The 19,997-nt window shown below is 49.4% G+C and overlaps 1 protein-coding gene across 12 annotated transcripts in view; it reads left to right on the top strand.

Moving 5' to 3' along the window:
• The first annotated feature begins 8,943 nt into the window (after positions 1-8,943).
• Positions 8,944-19,997, top strand: part of PLEKHA6 (pleckstrin homology domain containing A6) — a 139,511-nt gene continuing 128,457 nt past the window's right edge. For 5 of the 12 annotated variants that reach the window (XM_036075869.2, XM_036075877.2, XM_036075876.2 and 2 more), the window contains exons 1-2: positions 8,946-9,013; positions 14,212-14,288. The gene's annotated coding sequence lies outside the window, so the exon portion shown is untranslated. Of the gene's footprint in view, positions 9,014-14,211; positions 14,289-19,997 lie in introns of all 12 variants that reach the window. The other 7 variants (XM_036075870.2, XM_036075874.2, XM_078078289.1 and 4 more) reach the window with 4 other exon arrangements.

The following is a 19,997-nucleotide window of genomic DNA, read 5'->3' as shown; positions in this document are numbered from 1 at the left end:
TCTGCGCTCCCAAGAAGTAGGGCGACAGGAACGTCCATTGCCATACAGGGATGACCAGCACAGGACGCTGGGCAAGTGCAGGGGGCTCCTCTCTGGGCTACGCCTTGCAGGAGAGTGGAAGACAAGAGCAGACAGAGAAGGGTTCTGCAGGTGGAGGAGGCCCCCGGGCACATAGGCACAGGGAACAGTAGGGGTTTCGGGATGGCTGGGGCAGAGAGTGCAGAAACAGATGGTGGTGCCCAGGGCAGGGAGGAGGGAGGGCTGGAGCCCCAAATGCATTACCCAAGATGAGAGCCCAAAGTGTCTGTTGGGCTTCACAGCCCGGAAGTAAGTGCTTATCTTTGCCAGACTAGTTTTAGCCCTTTTCTTTCTTTCTTTCTTTCTTTTTTTTTAAAGGTTTTATTTATTTGACACAGAGAGACACAGTGAGAGAGGGAACACAAGCAGGGGGAGTGGGAGAAGGAGAAGCAGGCCTCCCATGGAGCAGGGAGCCCGATGCAGGGCTCGATCCCAGGACCCTGGGATCATGACCTGAGCCGAAGGCAGACGCTTAATGACTCAGCCACCCAGGCACCTCAGTTTTAGCCATTTTCAAGGAGTTGTGGAGACAGAAACCAGACTGCAAGTAACTGGGAGGCACGGAATTGGGCACTGGGAGAAGTGGAAGGAAGAAGAGTGGGGATATGGTAGCTGGGGGTGGGCATGGGGTTTACTGAGTGCACTTGTGTATGTGCATGCGAGCGTGCATGAGTGCGTGCATGTGTGTGTGTGTGTGTATACATGCTTGAGGGAAAAAACCAGAAGAGAGGGAAAACTAAAAATACAGGGGAGAGGGGATCATTGAGGGAGGAAGCTGAGGAGCTGGTGAGGGATGGGTGCTTGTAAGGTGCGAATACATGGAAGGTGGAGCTTTGGACAGGAGGAAAGAGAGCCCGATGGGCGGAAACACAGGGGGGGTTGCACCAGTGGGCCTAGGGAGACTGAACTAACGTGGTCCAGTCAAGGCTGTGTCTTTCTGACTGCCTTTGTTTTCCCCTGGAATGATGATGGGGTCTGTTACAATAACGCTGGCAGCGAGACTGGATGCAGATGCAGCAAGAGGAAGGTGGAGAGTGAATGACAGGGGCAGCGACCTGTTTCCTTCCTCCAGTGGCATGGGGTGATGCTTTCCTGGGCCTGAGAGCAGCGAAGGTGGACAAGTGAATCCGGAGGGTAGTTCTGCAGCGTGGATATGGTTGAGGACAAGTGGCGGGATGCTGTGACCGCCTGTGAGTTTGGGCTGAGTGGCACAGGAAGTGGACCAAGGCTTTCGTGGATAGATGAGGAGGAAATCAGAGAAGGCACGGATACTGTAGGAAAGCAAGGAACAGATGGGAAGGGAAGAGAGGAAGGAGGGTGTTGGAAGGAGCCAATCAGAAAGTGGGATATTCGAGTTTATGTTTTCCAAGTTGGAGTAAATCTGAGTGGTCAGACCGTTTAAAGCATGGCCTTGGGTGTGAGGAACTTAATGGAGTAGAGGTGACTGCCCCTGGAGACGAGGATATTAAGGTATGGTGGGTTAGGACATTGGGTAGTTAATTCACGTTGGCACCAAAATCACACGGCATGAGAGGGGGACGAGGCATGGCAAGGAAGAGGCTGAACCAAGAGCCAAGGTCTCTGACGAGTGTTGAGCCGTGACCAGCAGGTTGGTGGTGGCAGAGACGAGGGGAAGAAACCGGTTGGCTGAGGGCCGGAGCCGTTTTACATGGAGATAGAAGCATAATGGTGCCTTATGCATTTATTGAACTAAACTGAGCCAAAGTGCTGTGTTAGTTCCAGGAAATGCCCAAGTCAGCACCAGCTGCCATTTTCTAGAAAAACCTGAGGTCAGACATTAACGTCATCACAAGAGCCTTGCCTGAGCTATGGATTCGAGATGGGACCCAGAGAAGAAATATCAGCAGGTGGACTCTGGGCCCATCTTGCTGGCTCCACCTGGCCCCAGTGTCTTGCCTTGAGCAGAGGACTGACAGGCTCAGCCCTCCTCTCCCCCTCTGGGGAGCTGCCAGGGCCAGTGCTCTGCTCCACGACGCAGTCCTGGCAGGAGAAATCAGCCAGCCATCTTGGGCTGGCGTCCTTCCCAGGAGAAGCCAGAGTAGAGCCTTTCAGATGGAGCTGAAGGGGGCACATTTCAGGCGCACTTCTCACCCGTGAGCAAGGGCTCATTAGCCAAACGATCATCTTCCCAGGCCCGTTGTCAGACCAACTTAAAAATAACCTGAGCTGTCTCCCCACCCCTCCACACGGGAGTGCAAGTCGCTTCCTGCTCAGACAGAACCCACCCTAACCTCAGCCCTTCTAGAACACTAGCACCATCCGCACATTCCTTCCTGTGAGGGATGTGAACACACTCAGGGCTCACTTCCGGGACACCACTCCCTCTTGTTCTCCGACCTCACTAGTCTCACGTTGCTCAGGTGCCTTCGCAGATTCCTTCTCATGAACTCGACCTTTAAGAGTTGGAGTGCCTCAGTTCTCAGCCCTTGATCTCCGCCTCCTCCCTACCTACACTCACTTCCTTTGTGACCTCGACCTGCCTTGTGGCTTTACTACCATCCAATCCCTGAAAAATACCAAATGTGTATGTCTACTCCTGAGACAGACTCCCATCTTAGATAGCCAGTCACCTCCCTGGCATCCCCACTTGGGTATCTCAGAGGCATCTCCAGCTTAACATGCTTGGAACTGAACTTGTGTTTCCCCATTCTCCCCCACCCCCACCCCTGCTCCTCCTGCAGCCTACTCCCGGCTCAGTCAACAGCAACTCCTTCTTCCAATCGCTCCGGCCAAATACCTCCGAGTCACCCTGATTCCTCCCTTCCTCTCACAGCCTGTTTACAGCCTCATCTACCAGCAAATCCCTCAGCTCTATCTTCAACAGATACCGAGAATCTCACCCTTTCTCACTGCTTCTAACCCCCCAACACCATGAACTAAGCTACCCCCATGTCTTGCTTGGATTATTGCAGTAGCCTCCTACCTGGACTCTGCTTCAACCCTGTTCCAGACAGCAGCCAGAATGATCCTCTAAAAAATGTTAAACCATGAAGATCATGGCACCCCTCCAGGCAGCCCTCCGCTAGTCCTCCAGCTCATGGAGAATAACAGCAAAGTTCCTTACGAAGTTCCTTGAATGATGTGGCCTCCTTCATCTCCTAGTCCTCATTCACTCTGCTTCAGCTACACTGGCCTCCTTGTTTCTCAAATGTTCCAAGGATGTTTCTGCCTCAGGGCCTTTGCACCTATTTCCTCTGCCTGGAACACGTTCTCCCAATAGCCACATGGTTGGTTCTCTCAATTCTTCCAAGTCTTTGTTCGAATGTCGTTCTTCTCAGCGAGACCTTTCTGTGCAGCCTATACATGGAATAAATGGAACGTCAGGCGGCAGCATCTCTACATTCCTGTCTCCTTTACTCTCTCAGTTGTCCTCCATAGACTCAACATTGCCTGAGACTATATATCTATTAAACATAAATTCTATGAGAGCAGGGGCTTTGTTTTAAAATTCCTGAATCCTCTGGCCCACAGAAGGTACCAAATATCTGTGGAATAACTATAATTGAACTCAGTCGGCTGTAGGGAAACCTCAGGGTCCTGCAGTCTTCTGGGTACCAGTGCTAATACAGCAGTTTTCATCGTAAAAACCTCCCCTCCCAAGCCCTTCTAGAAGCACAAATTAAGCAACTGGTTTGTCTAGGCTTTTGCATATTTACACACACGTATCGAATCCCAGCTGAGATGGCCCTTGTCTTTTCCCTTGCTTCCTAGTCCCTGTAAGAAAGTCAGCAGGGGCAGATGACCTAGCCTGCAGGTGAACATTAACTATGAGACACCAGCACTCAATAAAAATTACTATTGTTGTTATTCTTGAATTATAGAGCAGAGGAATCTGGTGTAATCTTGTAACTATGTAAGTCTCTTAGCCAAATATGTTGACGTGGTTAAGTCAATCTTGAAATCTAGCTTTCTGCTGATCAGGTTTTCAGGAGACCGGAGTTATGGTCCCAATTCTGCTGCGGAATTGCCCCAACTCTGGGTTCTTCTGAGTTTTCCAGTGTCCTCCAGGGGGAAGATGTAAGCTTCGGATGAGATGATCACTAAGATCTTTTCTTGATCTGAAATTGTGGTTTTCTTGGAAGAGAAGCATTCTTGTTCTTGCATCACTAAAAATGCAGCTGGTTATCTCATTGGCTTTCCCAAAGAAACATTGTTTACACCAAAGGAACAGAAGCACAAGACACTGTGACCTTTGTGTTGGTCACAGGCAGAAACCCAATTCAAACTGGCCGAAGCCACTAAGGGCACCTACAAGCTGAAATCCCAGGGGTGGAGCCTCCTCTGGCAAGCCGGGTCCCAGGGCTCATGGGATGGAAGGAGGCCCCGGGCTCTCTTCATGTCGGGCTCCACTTTCTCCGGTACTGGATTCCCTTTCAGCAGCCCCTTCCGCACGAGGATCTCAGGAGCACGAAAGTGACAACTGTCAGCTTCAAAGCCAAGAGAAAAAGAGCTTCTATCTAAGAACTCTGGGGTCTTCTTTTTTTTTTTTTTTAAAGATTTTATTTATTTATTTGACAGAGAGAGACACAGCGAGAGAGGGAACACAAGCAGGGGGAGTGGGAGAGGGAGAAGCAGGCTTCCTGCCGAGCAGGGAGCCTGATGTGGGGCTCGATCCCAGGACCCTGGGATCACGACCTGAGCCGAAGGCAGACACCTAACGACTGAGCCACCCAGGTGCCCCAACTCTGGGGTCTTCTTAAAAAATAAATCTCATTGATTTGGTCGGAGTCATGTGTCCCCTCCTGAACCGATCACTAGGGCCAGGGAAACAGAGGGTCAGATTAGCCACCTCTGTGTCATAGCACCACCCCCCTCACCCCCAACGGAGCTGCGGTAGGGGTGAGGCCAGCCCATCCAACCCACACGGGCAGAGAGTAGCAGAGGGGAGGATGTCAGAAGGAAACTCAGGGGGCTATTAACAGAACAAAAGGGATTAGATACTGGACAAGTAAAAATAATTGACGTATATTTCAGGTCTCATTAAGCGATGATTTTCTTACAGGTATGTATTAATTTCCCCTAGCCACTGTAACAAATCACCACAGTCGGGGCAGCTTAAAACAACCCAAATCTATTCTCTCAGAGTTCTGGAGGCCGGAAGTCCAAAATCCAGGTCAACACCTGGGCCACACTCCCTCTGGAGGCTCTAGGGAAGATTCCTTCTTTGCCTCTTCCAGCTTCTAGCGGCTGTATCACCTCAATCTCTGTCTCTGTGGTCACACTGCCCCCCACCCTGTCTGCTTCAAAGCTCCCCTTGCCTCTTACTGAGGACACTTGTCACTGAATTTAAGGGCCCACCCGAGTAATCAGGATAATCTCCCCGTCTCAAGATCTTTAACTTAATTACATCTGCAAAGACCTTGTTTCCAAATAAGGTCACATTCATAGGTTCCAGAGATTTGACATGGACCGCTTTTGGGGGGCTGTTTCTCAACCCACCACCCGTACTAAGCCAGAAACATAGGAATATGTAAGTGACTAAGGCCTCAAAATGGATGAGAGAATCAGAATCATTTCTAAATATTACTGATGTATTTTCTCCATGTGCTTTGTTGCCTTTTAAAGAAGTGAAATAAAATTTGCTGCAGGGGAAAACAAATAACTAAATTTTTAACCGGACCACAAAGCATGCAAGGTTTTTATTTCAACATATCAACCCTCCTGCCCGCTTCAACAGGTAACTGTTGAAACAATGGCTGTTTTTATTTGCGCTTTCTACTCCTTTTCTGCATTATTTTTTAGCTCCTTTGATAAAATGTCTTTTCTTTTTTTTAGATTTTATTTATTAGAGAGAGAGAGCAGGAGCAGGGGAGGGGCAAAGGGGGAGTGAGAAGCCAACTCTCCGCGGAGCAGGGAGCTGGATGCGGGGCTCGATCCCAGGACCCGGAGATCATGACCTGAGCTGAAGTCAGATGCTTAACGGACTGAGCCACCCAGGCGCCCCTAAAATGTCTTTCTTAGCAGTATTAATACTGATCGTAGCTGAAAACAAGATCTTGAATGTAAAAAGTCACTGGTGAGAATACACCATAATTGGAAAAGTATTTTCAAAACTGATTTCTCATTTCAAATGAGTAAAAAAAAATTCAAAATCTCAACCACCAGCCTTTTCTTGTCTAGGTAAAGGTTCCAAGGAACCCCAGGCTGGATTAGAGATAAATAATGCAAAAATCTTGTGAAGAAATCAACAGGAACCCCTACACCTCAAGGAAGGCAGTGGAAGAATACATGTTTTCAGATATATGTCATTTCACCCCTGTTTCCACCCACATTCGGCCCAAGCAGCTGCCCTTACTGGTTGCTCAGGTTGGACTGGGAGTGCACTGGCTGCTGGTATTTTCCCTGGGGGCATCTTGGCAGTAATTCTGGTGGTTCAGATCCTTCGATATCACAGGGGCTGGTAGGTGGCTCTGTGCTTTATCGGCAGGACGAGTCTTACAGGTGTTTCACAAGACAGGGGACTGGAGTTGGAGGGGAGTCTGATCCCTGATCCTCCCAGGCTCCCCAACTCAGGAACTCAGGGGCACAGATCCCCACCTATGCTTCTCAGGTGCAGCTCTGCTTTGCTGTCTAATGCAGCTTTCTCGGCTAGAAGCCCATAGGCTTTGAGAGGGGAGGAAATAGCTGGGTGTTACGGGTTTCTGCTACTCTTCTGCGTCTGTAGAATGGGCTCAGCTTCCACCTGGCATCCAGGAATCAACTTGCATACGTCGGCAGAGTGAATTCCCAGAGTTGGAGACAAGATGATGTAATGGCAAGAGTTCTGGCCTGGACATTGGTGGGCAGATCCTTCTCTGCCCCCACTTGCTCGGTGACCTTAATCAGCCTCTTCTCATCTTAGCTTCTCTGTTTCCCATATTTAACACAAGGATTGGACTAGATGTTCCCTGAGGCATCTTTTAGCTTCATTATCTAGCAGCTGTATACACATTATGTCCTCCAGTTTGAGCACCGGGATACCTGGGAAGGCTCACTGTCTCTTTTTCCAGAAAACACTCCCTACACACACCTCGGTGTGGCTGATGGCTATAATTCAGCAGACCCCTAAGTAAGGCCCAAAAGTACAGGATGGTGGGTGGCTCTGTTGGTTTAGTGACTGACTCTTGGTTTTGACTCAGGTCGGGATCTCAGGGTCGTGAGCCTGTGAGCAGCCCCACACTCAGGGGGGAGCGTGCTTGGGAGTCTATCCCCCTCCCATCTCCCTGTTCCTCTCTTTCTCTAAATAAATAAATAAATAAATAAATAAATAAATAAAATCTTTAAAAAAAAGATAGTCGTTCCCAGCTATGACAGCATCAGTCATTCATCAAACATGAATTAGGTGTCCCAGGTTGGTGCTAGGGCTATAAAGATGCATAAGATGAGCTCCTGCCTTGAGGAGCACACAGCCCAAGGAAAGAGACAGATGAGTAAGTCAAGGATTGCATTACAGTGTGATAAGTTCCACTATAGGATTATTAATAAGGCATCATGACACCTAGAGGATGGATACACAAATCTGTCTGGGGTGGAGTCAAGCAAGCATGGCTTCCTGGAGGAGGTGATGCATGGGCAGACACAATTTCCTAGGGGGAACAGGGATCAAATCCCTTAGAATGCTCGCAGTAAGTATGCTCACTCAACACATACCAGCCAGCTCCATGCAACACACCGCGGCCTCTAAAGGCAGGTGTCTCTCATTTGTCTAATGATTCCCTTGGGTCTAACACATGGATCCGAGCGGTGTGCACCTAATGGGAGCCCCAGGAGCAGGTCCCGGGTAAGCCGGGAAAGCTCACCGAACTCCAGCTTTGAGGCGGACGGAGACACAACTATGGGCTCAAGCAATACCATTTTTGATATGCCGGGTTTGAATGCTTACAACCTGCATTCTGTGCACAGAACACATTCCCTCCTCTTTTTGTTTTTTTCCCCCCTTCCCTTTTCCTTTTCTGGTGCAAGTTAGGGGAAAGGGACATAAAAGCTGTTGGTTACTGAGTGTGTTCTAAGGTCTCACTCTGATTCTCCTTAGTCATGGCAGGCTTCTTGGAGGAAGTGCTCAGAAACAAAAGTAAGAGCTAGCTTGACTAATGAGGCTGACAGCCAGGGCCCCTTTCTACCCACACCCGTGCGTGCCACCCTTCCCGGCATCTGACCTTTGTTCCTCTACTAACCTCCCGCCAAGTAGAACCAGGTTTGACCACTCGCCCTTCTCCGTTCGGCGGCTGGACACGTCCCCTCGGTCCGTGATTCAAAGCTCTTTCGGCCAAACTGGTTCTCCGCGCCGGGCGCCTGGGCTTGGGGACCCGCCGGGGCGGCCGCGGATCCTCCTCCTGGCTGTGAATTACCTTCGGCGGCGGCGGCGGCGGCGCGGCCCCGCCTCCCCTCGGCCGGCCGGCGGTTCAAGTGCAGGTTCGCAGCCGGGAGCGAGAGGCGACACCCCTCGCTCGCGCACAGCAACCTGCTCCGCGGGCGGCTGCGGGCGGGAGGGGCAGCGCTCGGCGCGGCGGCCGGCAGTCGGCGAGGGAGCGTCGGAACCCCCCGGCGCGCAGATTGCCCGGCGTTAAGTTGAGCAGGCGTCCGAAGCGGGCTCCGGGCGGGGAGGCGGCGGCTGGAGCGGGAGCCCGGCCCGGCCCGGCCGGGGTTAAGTCTCCCCTGCTCCCCGCCGCCCGGCTGGCGGCGCGCCGCCTTCAGTGAGAGGCGGGCGCCCGGCAGGGACCCCTCCCCTCCCCTCTACCCCCCACCCCCCGCCGCCTGCGGGAGGGCGGACAGTGGGGGCCGCTGGGCAGGAAGCCCCCCCAACCCTGCGCGCCCCAGAGGGCCCGGAGCGAGAGGGGCTTCTGGACGCCGAGATGGCCGATGAGATTGACTGGCTGGACTTGCCCGGCCGGTGGACCTACGGAGTTGACCGCGGGGGGAGAGTCTTCTTCATCAAGTACGTTGGTCTCTCTCGTTTTGCCATTTTATTTTTTCTTTCGAGTTGTCCAGCTTGGAAGGTGGCAGGGCTGGGGGCAGGCTGAGCGGTAGGGGGAAGCTGGCTGGAAGCACGCGTGACTAATAAGTTTATCACCATGCCGGTTTGAATGTGTCTCCCGCCTTTTCCTCAATGGGTCAAAGTCCAGCCTAGGCTGGGCCTGCCCTCCTCTGGAAAGGCAGGGTGCGGCAGGGCAGGTGCGGGCCTTTCCCGGGCGGGGGGTCCTCCCCCCCCAGTCCCAGGGGGCCAGTGGCTGCCCAGAGGAGGAAGGCCATCTTTCCTTTCAGCTCCGGCCACAGAAAGGGCCAGGGGGACGTTCCTTCTCTTGCTCCCACCCCAGATTTTCCAGCGAGAACACTTGGCTAAGTGACATCACACCGGGAGACCCTGCCCTCACCCCAGGACTCAGTGTTCCCAGGCGGGCAGCCCCTCTCTGTCCTGCTTCTTTATGGGGCTGTGGTCAAGGGGAAGGAGAAGACGCCCACAGTGCATTTGGTATTCTTTAAAGAGAGGAAGCCGTTGCTGCTCTCAGTAATATATTAGTGCCGTTATATTAATTTCATAAACCAAAATGGCTCTGGCATAATCTCATTATAACAGAGTGGCCCCGCTGGTGCTATTTTGGCCCGCTCCTACTATAGTCGTTCTTTGCCAGGATAGAAATCTCCCGATAATACAGCAAGTCTAGAAGCACAGCATTCTGAACTGTTACCCACACATGATGGTTTTTTTTTTCTTTCTCAAGATAGCCACTCACAGAACATTAGAGCTGAAAGGAACCTTGGCTGCAACCCCCTCACTTCTCAGATGGGGAGGCGAGGTCTACAGAGATGGAGAGTACTTGTCTGAGATAAAACCACTTGCTAATCAGAGCTCAGACTGAGCCCAGGACCCGCTGACTTTAGTGCCCTGCCTTCCCCCTGCCCGGAACTGCCTTTGTAAGGAGCCCAGGCAGCCGGCGGCTTGTCTCCGGTGCTTCTCAGCTTCCACACTTGTTTTAGGCCCTTCTTCTGTAATTATCATCGCCGTGATCATAATTGATGCTGTAATTAGATTATCTTAGAAATGAACTCCACAAAAGTTCTTGACCCTGGGTCAGATTCTTAAATGACAGAACTTCACTGGTATGAAAACTGCAGTCCCTTTGGTCAGTGGTTGGAGACTTTGGAGTCCCTAAAAATCACCCAAGGAATTTTTGAGAAAAGGCTGATTCCTGAGCCCCACCTCCAGAGATGGCGAGTCCCACCTGGGGTGGGGCCTTCGCTGTGCATTTCCGCAAGCTCCCCGGCCCAGGCGGTTAATTTGCCTCTTCTCATCTTCCTTCCCAAACTCTTGCTGGCCTTCCAGCTTCTCTTTCTCCGCCACGAACATCTGAGTAGCCACCATGTGTGGGCCACAGCGCTCGGCATTAGAGAGAAAAACCCAGTAAGAGACAGGATTTTCCTTGAAGGTGGTAGGGAGAAAATGCAGGTAAATACTTAGGAAATAAGAGGATATCTTCTAGAGGTATTTGCATGATGGTCTAGGGACACAAGGAAGAAAGAACTAGCATTCTCTGGGGAGTGGAGGGAGGGCCTTCCGGAGGAGGAGACATTTGAGCTGATTCTGGAGCAGAGGACCAGGGAGAAAGGGGCCCTGAAGCAGAGGACTGTGGGAAGGCGGGGGCCGGTGGGTGCTGGGGCACAGGTTGTCTAGAACACTCTGCAGGGGTCAGTGGAGATGGAGTGGGGGCTGCTGGGTGCTGCAGAAGTGGGGGCAGGACAGCGGGAGGAGCACCTTTGGGGAGGCCTCGTGTGTTTGGCTACGGGGTTTGAACGTGGTCCTGCAGGTGATGGGAATCCAGAGGAGATTTTTCAAAGAGGATTGACACACTTAGACCTGGGCTTTGGAAGGATCCCTCCAGCAGCTGGGCGGACAGGTGATGATTTGAGGGCTGAACAGGGAGACAGGGGGAGAGACTTGGCATATGGAGCAACGGCCGAAGTCCAGGAGACAGCTGATGGGTTGGATTTTAGCAGTGAGGATAGAGGGAGGGGAGATAGAAGTCTGTAGGAGTAGAACTGAGGCTGTTCATTTACTGCCTGAAAGTTGGGGAAGAGAGGGAAAAGGAAAAATCGAAGACGAATCTCAGAGATTTTAACTAGAGTTTGACAGATCAGGAGTATGGGACGAGGAACAGGTTTTTAGGGGGAGTGCACTTTCAGGGGGAAGTATTGAATTTGAGGTCCCCATGGGATGGGCAGGAGGTAATGTCTGACAGGCAACTGGACGTACAGGACAGAAGTTAAAGAGAGTGGCCTGGGCTGGAGAGGGAGTCCTGGGAGTCACTGCATAGGGATGGAACCATCCAGAAGTATGTGACCAAGAAGACAGGGCTACCCAGGCAGCACCAGCATTGAAAGAAGGGATAGAGGAGGAGAGACCAAGGATCTCAGGATGGGTAGCCCTAGGGCCAAGGAAGGGCGTTGCCCTAGAAGGCAGGGGAGAGGGCTGTTAGGAGGAAGGAATGGTCAATATGGAAAGGCCAAGTGAGCTGAAGACTGGAGAGCATCCTTTGGATTTAGGAACTAGGGAGCTCTTTAACGACCTCTAGGAAAAGTGATTTCAGGGGAGGGCTGAGGACAGACACCAGATTGCAGAGGATAGGTGAGAGGGAGACCAGGAAGTGGGGACAGCTTGAAGAGACTGGTTTCCAAGAAGGATGATGAAAGAAGAGGAGCCCAAGAGGAAGCTGGAAGGGGAGGTGGCATTGGGAGGGAGGCAGGGGTTCAGACTGGAAGACACAGACCAGGGTGGGCTTAAAGGGATGATGACCTGAGACAGAAGTTGAAGATATGAGCCTGTGATGTTCAATAGAAGGTTCTAGAAAAGACAGGAGATGATGGGGACTGTAACCCAGGCAGAGGATTACTCTTAACTGGGGGAAGGCCACTTTCTCCCTAGTGCAGAGGCAGGTATGAAGGTGGGGATATGGGTCCATTTGGGAGGTGCTGGTTGGCCGTAGTGAGGAAGCTCCTACCTGATGGTTTCTGTGTTTTCTTGAAGTAAGCGATAAAGATTGTCCATTGAGGATGGGGACGGGGGAGGGAAGGAGAGGCAGGGGAGGGACTTGAGGCTGGTGGGGAAGCTTTGGAACTCTCAGCAAATGGCAACTGGCTGGGGACCCTGAAGAAGATTGCAGGGGGCACTTAGGGCCCAGCTAAGCATGGGGGCTGTGGGTTTGCAGTGACATGGGTCATCCCAGTTTTATGGTTCCCTGTCAGCCCAAAGCCGGGGTGGAGATAGCCCGGGACTACATCGTTCTGGGCCAGGGGCTGACAAGGGGAGAGCGGCAGAAGAACAGGGGGAGGAAGTTGAGGGTGTGATGGGTTGTGTCCACCTCTGCGACCCTGGGATGGTCCATGATATCCAGGAGGGGTGGGGGTAGTCATGCGGTTTGAGGGAGCAACGGTGAGAGGAGAAGAGGGGTCGGGGCCCGCGGGTCTCAGGGTGGCTGAGGAGGAGGTGTAAGGGCATCATGGGTTTCCCCGCACACTTAACAATTTAGCGCTGGCTGACTTTGCCCTCCCTGGGCTTCCTCTCCCACGACCTCCCAGGACCAAAGCCCACATCACAGGGCATCCCTGAGTGCCCTGGGGGCACGAGAACAGTGACTCTGTTTCTTCTCTCCTCTTCAGAGGGCTGGGTCAGCTGGGGAATGCCCTCCTGTACGTAGTAGGTGTCCAAACTTAGAGGAAAGAGAGAGAAAGAGGAAAGAAAGGAAGGAAGGAGGAAGAAAAGAAGAAGAAAGAAAGAAGTCAGAAAAAAATCTAGCTTGCATCATTCCATTTATATAAAGTTCTAGAAACTCGAGAACATGCAAACTGATCTATAGTGATAGGAAGCAGATCAGTTGTTGCTGGGGGGAGGAATTACAAGGGGGCACGGAGAAAAATTGGGAGGGTCACATCTTGATTTTGGTGATAGTTTCACAGGTACATACATATGTCAAAACTTTGAATTGTACACTAAGTATGTGCAGTATTGTATATGTTACTTTAGTGGAAGCATTCTTAGTGGGGTTTATTATATTAACTACAGTATTAATGATACTTTGAAAGCAGTGAGTGGAGTCCTGTCCTGGGCCCAACGGCCCCACCCCAAAGCCTGGATGATACAGGCGATCTGAGAGTCCTCTCCTCCACGTACCTGATTTGGCCGAGAAAGTCAGGTGCTTCGGGGCGCCTGGGTGGCTCAGTCGTTAAGCATCTGCCTTCGGCTCAGGTCATGATCCCAGGGTCCTGGGATCGAGCCCCGCATCGGGCTCCCTACTCTGCGGAGAGCCTGCTTCTCCCTCTCCCACTCCCCCTGCTTGTGTTCCTGCTCTCGCTGTCTCTCTCTCTGTCAAAAAAAAAAAAAAAAATCTTAAAAAAAAAAAAAAGAAAGAAAGTCAGGCGCTTAATGCTGGGTCCCACCTGGCTCTGGAAACCTCAGTATCACTTGGTTGAGGGGGGGATTGAGAAATGTTGATGGATTCATCTGCCTTCCGATCCAGACCCAGAGGATCTGCAGTGGTAGGGAGCCCACTTTGCTGGAAGTAAGATATTAGAATCGTGGCTTCATCACTTATTGATTGTATGATTTGGGGCAAGTTACTTAACCTCTGAACCTCAGATTCATCATCTGTAAAATTCCTAACGTGAGGGACTGTTGTAAATGAAACTGTTTAGCATTGTAGACACCCAGGGACCCAGCCTCCTCTTTTCATATCCATTGAGAGGCTGCCAGTTAAGGACCTTCCCTGTTCCCCCCAGAGACTTCACCAATCACCTCAAATGCTACCTCCTTAGTGAAGTCTTCATGCTGTCCCTCTTCCTTAATTTCATCCAGGTTAGCACTCCCTCCCCGGTGGTGGGATAATGCTCTCTACACGTAGCTATAATAGGGATAGGGTATACTTCCTATCCTATCATATTGCAACTACCTTTTTCTATGTCTGTTTCCCCGGTGGGTTATAAATTCTTTGAGGTCAGGGTCAGATATTATTCATTACTGAATCCTCAGCGTCTGCTCAGTCAATGCTTCATGAATGTGAATCAGTGTTGATGTGAATTTGGAGAGGGGTGTCCTACTCAGGGAGGCCTTCTTGTATCTGACACTTTCTTATTGGTCTTCTGTAGTGATGAGGAAAAGTCAACCAGCTGGGTGCACCCTGGCACGGAATCTGCCATCCAGAGTGGACACTCCTCCAGCCCAGGTAAGGAGCTCGGCTGTCCCTGCTTTTGCAGTCGAGGATGAAGTGGTGGCTTGAGGCAGCATTACACATCCCCTGCCCTGACTTTTCTTCTGACTTTTTCTTTTCTCCATGGATGGATTGAGCTTAGCATTTGGACCACCATCTGGGGGAGGGTGCAGGAGGGTTGATACTCAGCTTGAGGTTTTCCAAGTTTCTAGCTCTCCAGTTAATATGTGGGACAGACCATGGAGGATGCTGATTTGACTTCTCTCTCATCCTCTTGCCCAATCAGAAAATCCCACCTGAAGTCCACCTTCAGAGCTCCTGACCTAGACAGAACCCCAGCTCCTGGTCCTGTACCATAGAACTACATGCCATGATGGAAATGTTCTCTCTCTATGCTGCCCAATGGAGTCACCATTAACCACGTGTAGCTGCTGAGCAATTGACACGTGATTAGTGTGGTTGAGGAACTGAATTTAAAATTTTAATGAATTTAAACTTAAATAGCTCCACATGGCTAATAGGAATTCCTTCACATTGGGGAGAACATGAAAGAAAAGGAGTCAGGGCCCACATTGATTGCTTACTGTGGAGAAGACTCCATCGCTAGCGCTTAAAAACCTCCCAGACCAATGGCAAAGTGGGGACATGCACAGGCAAGATTTCAGTCTAAACTGGGGAGGCAGAGACACCAAGAAGGAGAAGGGCTAGGGTGCTTCAAGTGGACATGCGATCATCTTCTTCAGAATGCTGCCACTGACCTGCCCTCCCTGGCCTTCCAGCCCTTTCCCTGACTGCATACCAGACGTGGTTCTAGGAGTTTTGGCCATTTCATGGAGTACGGCTGGTGCTGCTGGACACATTGAGTTAAGGTGTTGGCCTGCCCAGAGCCTCCTTTTTTTTAGACTCTGGGCTGGAATCATTGTGTTGTTAGAGCTGGAAGGGACTTCAGGGACCCTGGAGTCAACTCCTTTTAAAGGTAGGAAAATTAAAGAGCAGAGAGGAAGTACCTGGCTCAAGGCCACTCAGCTAATAAGCGGAGCTGTGTTGGGGTTAAACCCTAAGTGCTAGAGGCAGAGAGCCCTGAGCTCAAATCTTGGCTCTGCTTTCTGTTAGTGTGGTCTTGAGCAAGTGGTTGAAATCGTCCAGGACTTGGCTTCTTCATTTGTAAGATAGGGAGAGGATGATGAACCTCCGAAGAGTCTAACAAAGGCTACCCGAGAGAATCCCCATCGGTGGAGGAGACTGCTGTTGCTGTTGTCATTATTGTTATTTTTGACATGAAGCAGGGCCTCCGGACCCCAAGGCCGGGCTGCATTCTTCTTCTGGGTTGGAGTTTTTGCTGCTGTCAGTGTTTAAAATCGAATTCCATCTATCTCACTATGACTCTAGGGAGGATTAGAAGATGAATAAAAGCCTTCATGCCAATTATTTTATTTGGGGCTTCAGCCAAGTGGTTGTCCAAGGCTGGGAAGGGGTTAAGGTGCCCCTGAAGCTTGCCGGGAGGGCAGCTGTCTCCGCGGGCACTCCGCCTGGACAGGAATATAAGCACTCTTGGTGTTGCCCGGGCGGAGAGGGCAGTGTGGAGGGAAGTTGCTGGAAAAGGCAGGGGACATAATCCACGCTGGCCTCTTTCCCAAGCACATCACAATGGCAGGATTATTTATGATTCTGACCCAATGGGGATCCCTCTACTTGGGGAGACTGCCAACCCATGCCCTTCTGAATGGGAACGTCCTCCCCCAGGGACGGAGGGGAACAAATAGCATTTATGGAGCAGCACAGAAGATAGAATGTCAGCTTTGGAAGCAGGAGACCAGACTCACATCCCAGCCCAGACGCTTCCTGTGTGACCTTAAGCAAGTTGATTAACCTCTCTGGGCCTCAAGTTTCCTCATCGATAAAAGTGTTCAAGCTGATGCCTATTATATACTGTTATTGTGCAAATTAAATGTGCTAACAGTGGTAAAATGTGTAGCTTAGAGGAAGGACGCATTAAGTGGCAGCAGGTGTTATAATTTCTATGGACCAGGTCCTGAGAGGGGAGCTGGGCTCGTTGGCTTTCCTGCCGCACTGAAGAGTAGCGTCACCATCAACAGCAACATGGAAATAGGGGTGAGTAAAATGAGTGCTAGCAGCTGCGCCCGCCACTCTGTAGAACCCAGGCTGTGCTCGGCAGCGGCTTGTGCCCTGAGGCAGCTGACGATGGGGTGGGCGAGGTTCAGACCAAGAGCGAATAGCCGTGTTTTATAAAACCTCACACACAAGGCAGATGTTCAGCCTCACCAGAAAGGTAGCGGTGATTGTCAAGAGAAGCCACACCCGTTTTGCAATATGTCAGCCGCAGGGCTCTTGCTCGCCCGAAAGCAATGATCTCTACCAGTGCCCTGCCGGTCCCCACCTCTGACAGGGGTTTCACTTGGGTTTCTCAGAAGACTCCCCGTCTGCTTCGGGGTGGAGGAATCCTGTTTGCCAGGGAGGCAGGATTTTTTGGGGGGAGGATGGGTAGGACAAAATGGTACCCAGCAGAGCACTCTTCGGAGACAGGTGCTCAGCCTCTCTGGAGCTGCCCAGCAGGGGCTGCCGTCGCCTGTAGGGATTGCCCCGGCACCTCTGAGCTGTGGTCAGCTCCCTCAGCTGTTCAGTTCTTGCTCACTCTGTGAGTCTGCAATTCTCCACTCTGAGCATTTCCATGGATAATTTTTTTCAGGGGTGCTATTAAAAAATGTTTTTATAGAGCAGTCAGACAGAAAATCAATAAGGAAACATAGGACTTAAATCAGACCAAATGAACTTGATAGGTATATACCCAATATTCCACCTCAAACTAGCAGGATACACACTCTTCTCCAGTGCACATGGAACACGCTCCAGGGGTGATCATATGTTAAGACACAAAACAAGTCTCAGTACATTTAAGAAGATTGAAATAATGTCAATGTCTTTTCTGACCACAATGGTATGAAACTAAAAATCAGTTACAAGAAGAACACTGGAAAAATCATAAATATTTGGAGACTAAACAATGTGTTACCGACCAACCAATAGGTCAACAAAGAAATCAAAGGAGAAATGAAAAAAATACCTTGAGACAAATGAAAACAGAAATACGACATAGCAAAATCTATGTAGTGCAGCAAAAAACAGCTCCAAGAGGAAAGTTCATAGCAATACGGACCTACCTCAAGAAACAAGAAAATCTCAAATAACCAATCCAACTTTACACCTAAAGGAACTGAAGAAAGAATAACAAACGAAGCCCAAAGTTAGCAGAAGGGAAGGAAATAACAAAGCTCAGAGTGGAAATCAATGAAACGGAGACTGGAAAGACTGGAAAAACAATAGAAAAGATGAACTCAGAGCTGGTTATTTGAAAAGATAAACAACATTGATAAACCTTTAGCTAGACTCACCAAGAAAAAGAGGGCTCAAATAAATAAATTCAGAAATAAAAGAGAAGTTACAACCGACACCACAGAAATACAAAGGATCGTAAGACATATAATGAACAATTATATGCTAACAAATTACACAACCTAGAAGGAATGGCTTAATTTCTACAAACGTGCCATCTTCTAAGACTGAATCACGAAGAAATAGTAAATGTGAATACAGTGATTACTGGTAAGAAGATTAAATCAGTAATCAAAAACCTCCCAACAAAAACCCAGGACCAGATGGCTTCATTGGTAAATTCTACCAAACATTCAAAGATTTAATACCTATCTTTCTCAAACTCTTCTAAGAAATTGAAGAGGAGGGATTGCTTCCAAATTCATTTTACAAGGCCAGCATTACCCTGATAACAAATCCAGACAAAGACACCATGAAAAATGAAAATGACGGGCCAATATTCCTGATGAACATAGACGCAAAAATTCTCAACAAAATATTAGCAAACTGAATTCAACAATACATTAATAGGACCATTTACCATGATCAAATGGTATTTATTTCAAGGACTCCCAGAAATAAACCTAAGCATATATGGTCAATTAGTTTATGACAAATGAGGCAAGAATATGCAATGGAGAAAGGACAGTCTCTTTAAATGGTGTTGGGAAGATTGGACAGCTACATGCGAAAGAATGGAACTAGACCACTATTGTACGTCATACACAAAAATTAACTCAAAATGGATTAAAGATTTGAATGTAAGACCTGAAACCGTAAAATTCCTAGAAGAAAACACAGGCAATAAACTCCTTGACATTGGTCTCAGTGATGATTTTTTGGATCTGACTCTAAAAGCAACGGCAACAAAAGCAAAAATAAACAAGTGGGACTGCATGAAACTAAAAAGTTTCTGCACAGCAAAGGAAACCATCAACAAAATGAAAAGGCAACCTACAGAATGGGAGAAAATATTTGCAAATCATATATCTGACAAGGGGTTCCTATCCAAAATATATAAAGAACTCCTACAGCTCAATAAAACAAAAAACAAAAAAACACCAAAAAGCAAACAAACAAAAAACCCAAAATAAAAAACTATCTGATCAAAAAGGGGGCAGAAGACCTGAATAGACATCTTTCCAAAGAAGACATATAGGTGGCCAATAGGCACATAAAAAAGATGCTTAACATCACTAATCATCAGGAAAGTGCAGTCAAAACCAAATGATATATTACAGCACAGCTGTTAGAATAGCTCTTATCAAAAAGACTAGAAATAACAAGCGTTGGCGAGGAGGGGCAGAAAGAGGAACTCCCTTGCACTGTTGGTGGGAATGCAAACTGGGACAGCCAATGTGGAGAACAGTGTGGAGGCTCCTCAGAAAATAAAACAGAACTGCCCTATGACCCAGCAATTCCCCTGCTAGGTATTTATTCTAAGACAGCAAGAACAATAATTCAAAGAGATATATGCACCCCTGTTCATTGTAGCATTATTGACAATAGTCATGACATGGGAACAACCTGAGTGTCCACTGATGAAGGAATGGGTAAAGATGTGGTAGATGTATCCGATGGAATACTACTCAGCCATAAAAAAGAATGAAATCTTGCCATTTGTGACGGCAAGGATGGACCTGGAGAAAACTGTGCTAGGTGAAACAAGAAAGACAAATACCATAGGATTTCACGTTTATGTGGAATCTAAACAGCAAAGCAAATGAACAAACCCAACCAAACTCATCAATAATGGAGCCGAATGGTGGTTCCTGGAGGAGAGGGGAGCTGATGGGGAGCCAAATGGGTGGAGGAGGTCAAGAGGTACAAACTTCCAATTATAAAATAAATAGATATATAACGTACAGCACGGTGACCGTAGTCAATAATACTGAAGGCGCATACTTGAAAGTTGCCAAAAGAGTAAATCCTAAAAGTTCTCATCACCAGAAAAAAAATTGTCACTATGTATGGTGATGGACGGTAACTAGCCTTGTGGTGATCATTTCTCAATGTATCCAAATAACAAATCATTACCCTGTACACCTGAGACTAATATAATGTCATGTGTCAATTATACGTCAATTAAAAAAAATTCTTTTTAAAGTCTCTCCATTTTCCCTGGACTGATTTCCTAAGTCCTCAGCATCTTATCTGGAAGCAGCAGAAGCTAGAGGTGATAATTTGGGCTGGGGTTTGCAGGCTTGAGTCCTGGTCTGATCCCCGGTGAGGCCTGGGGCCAGTGACCCACCTTGGCTCCCCCTTGTGCTTCTGTGATGTGAGGGGAGGGGGCTGTGGGATGACCCTGAGCGCCCTGCCCGGGCAACCATCCCC

Source organism: Halichoerus grypus, chromosome 7, assembly GCF_964656455.1.
Source record: "Halichoerus grypus chromosome 7, mHalGry1.hap1.1, whole genome shotgun sequence".
NCBI lineage: Eukaryota > Metazoa > Chordata > Mammalia > Carnivora > Phocidae > Halichoerus > Halichoerus grypus.
The sequence above is the reverse complement of the archived record's forward strand: the minus strand, read 5'-3'. Positions and strand labels throughout refer to the sequence as shown.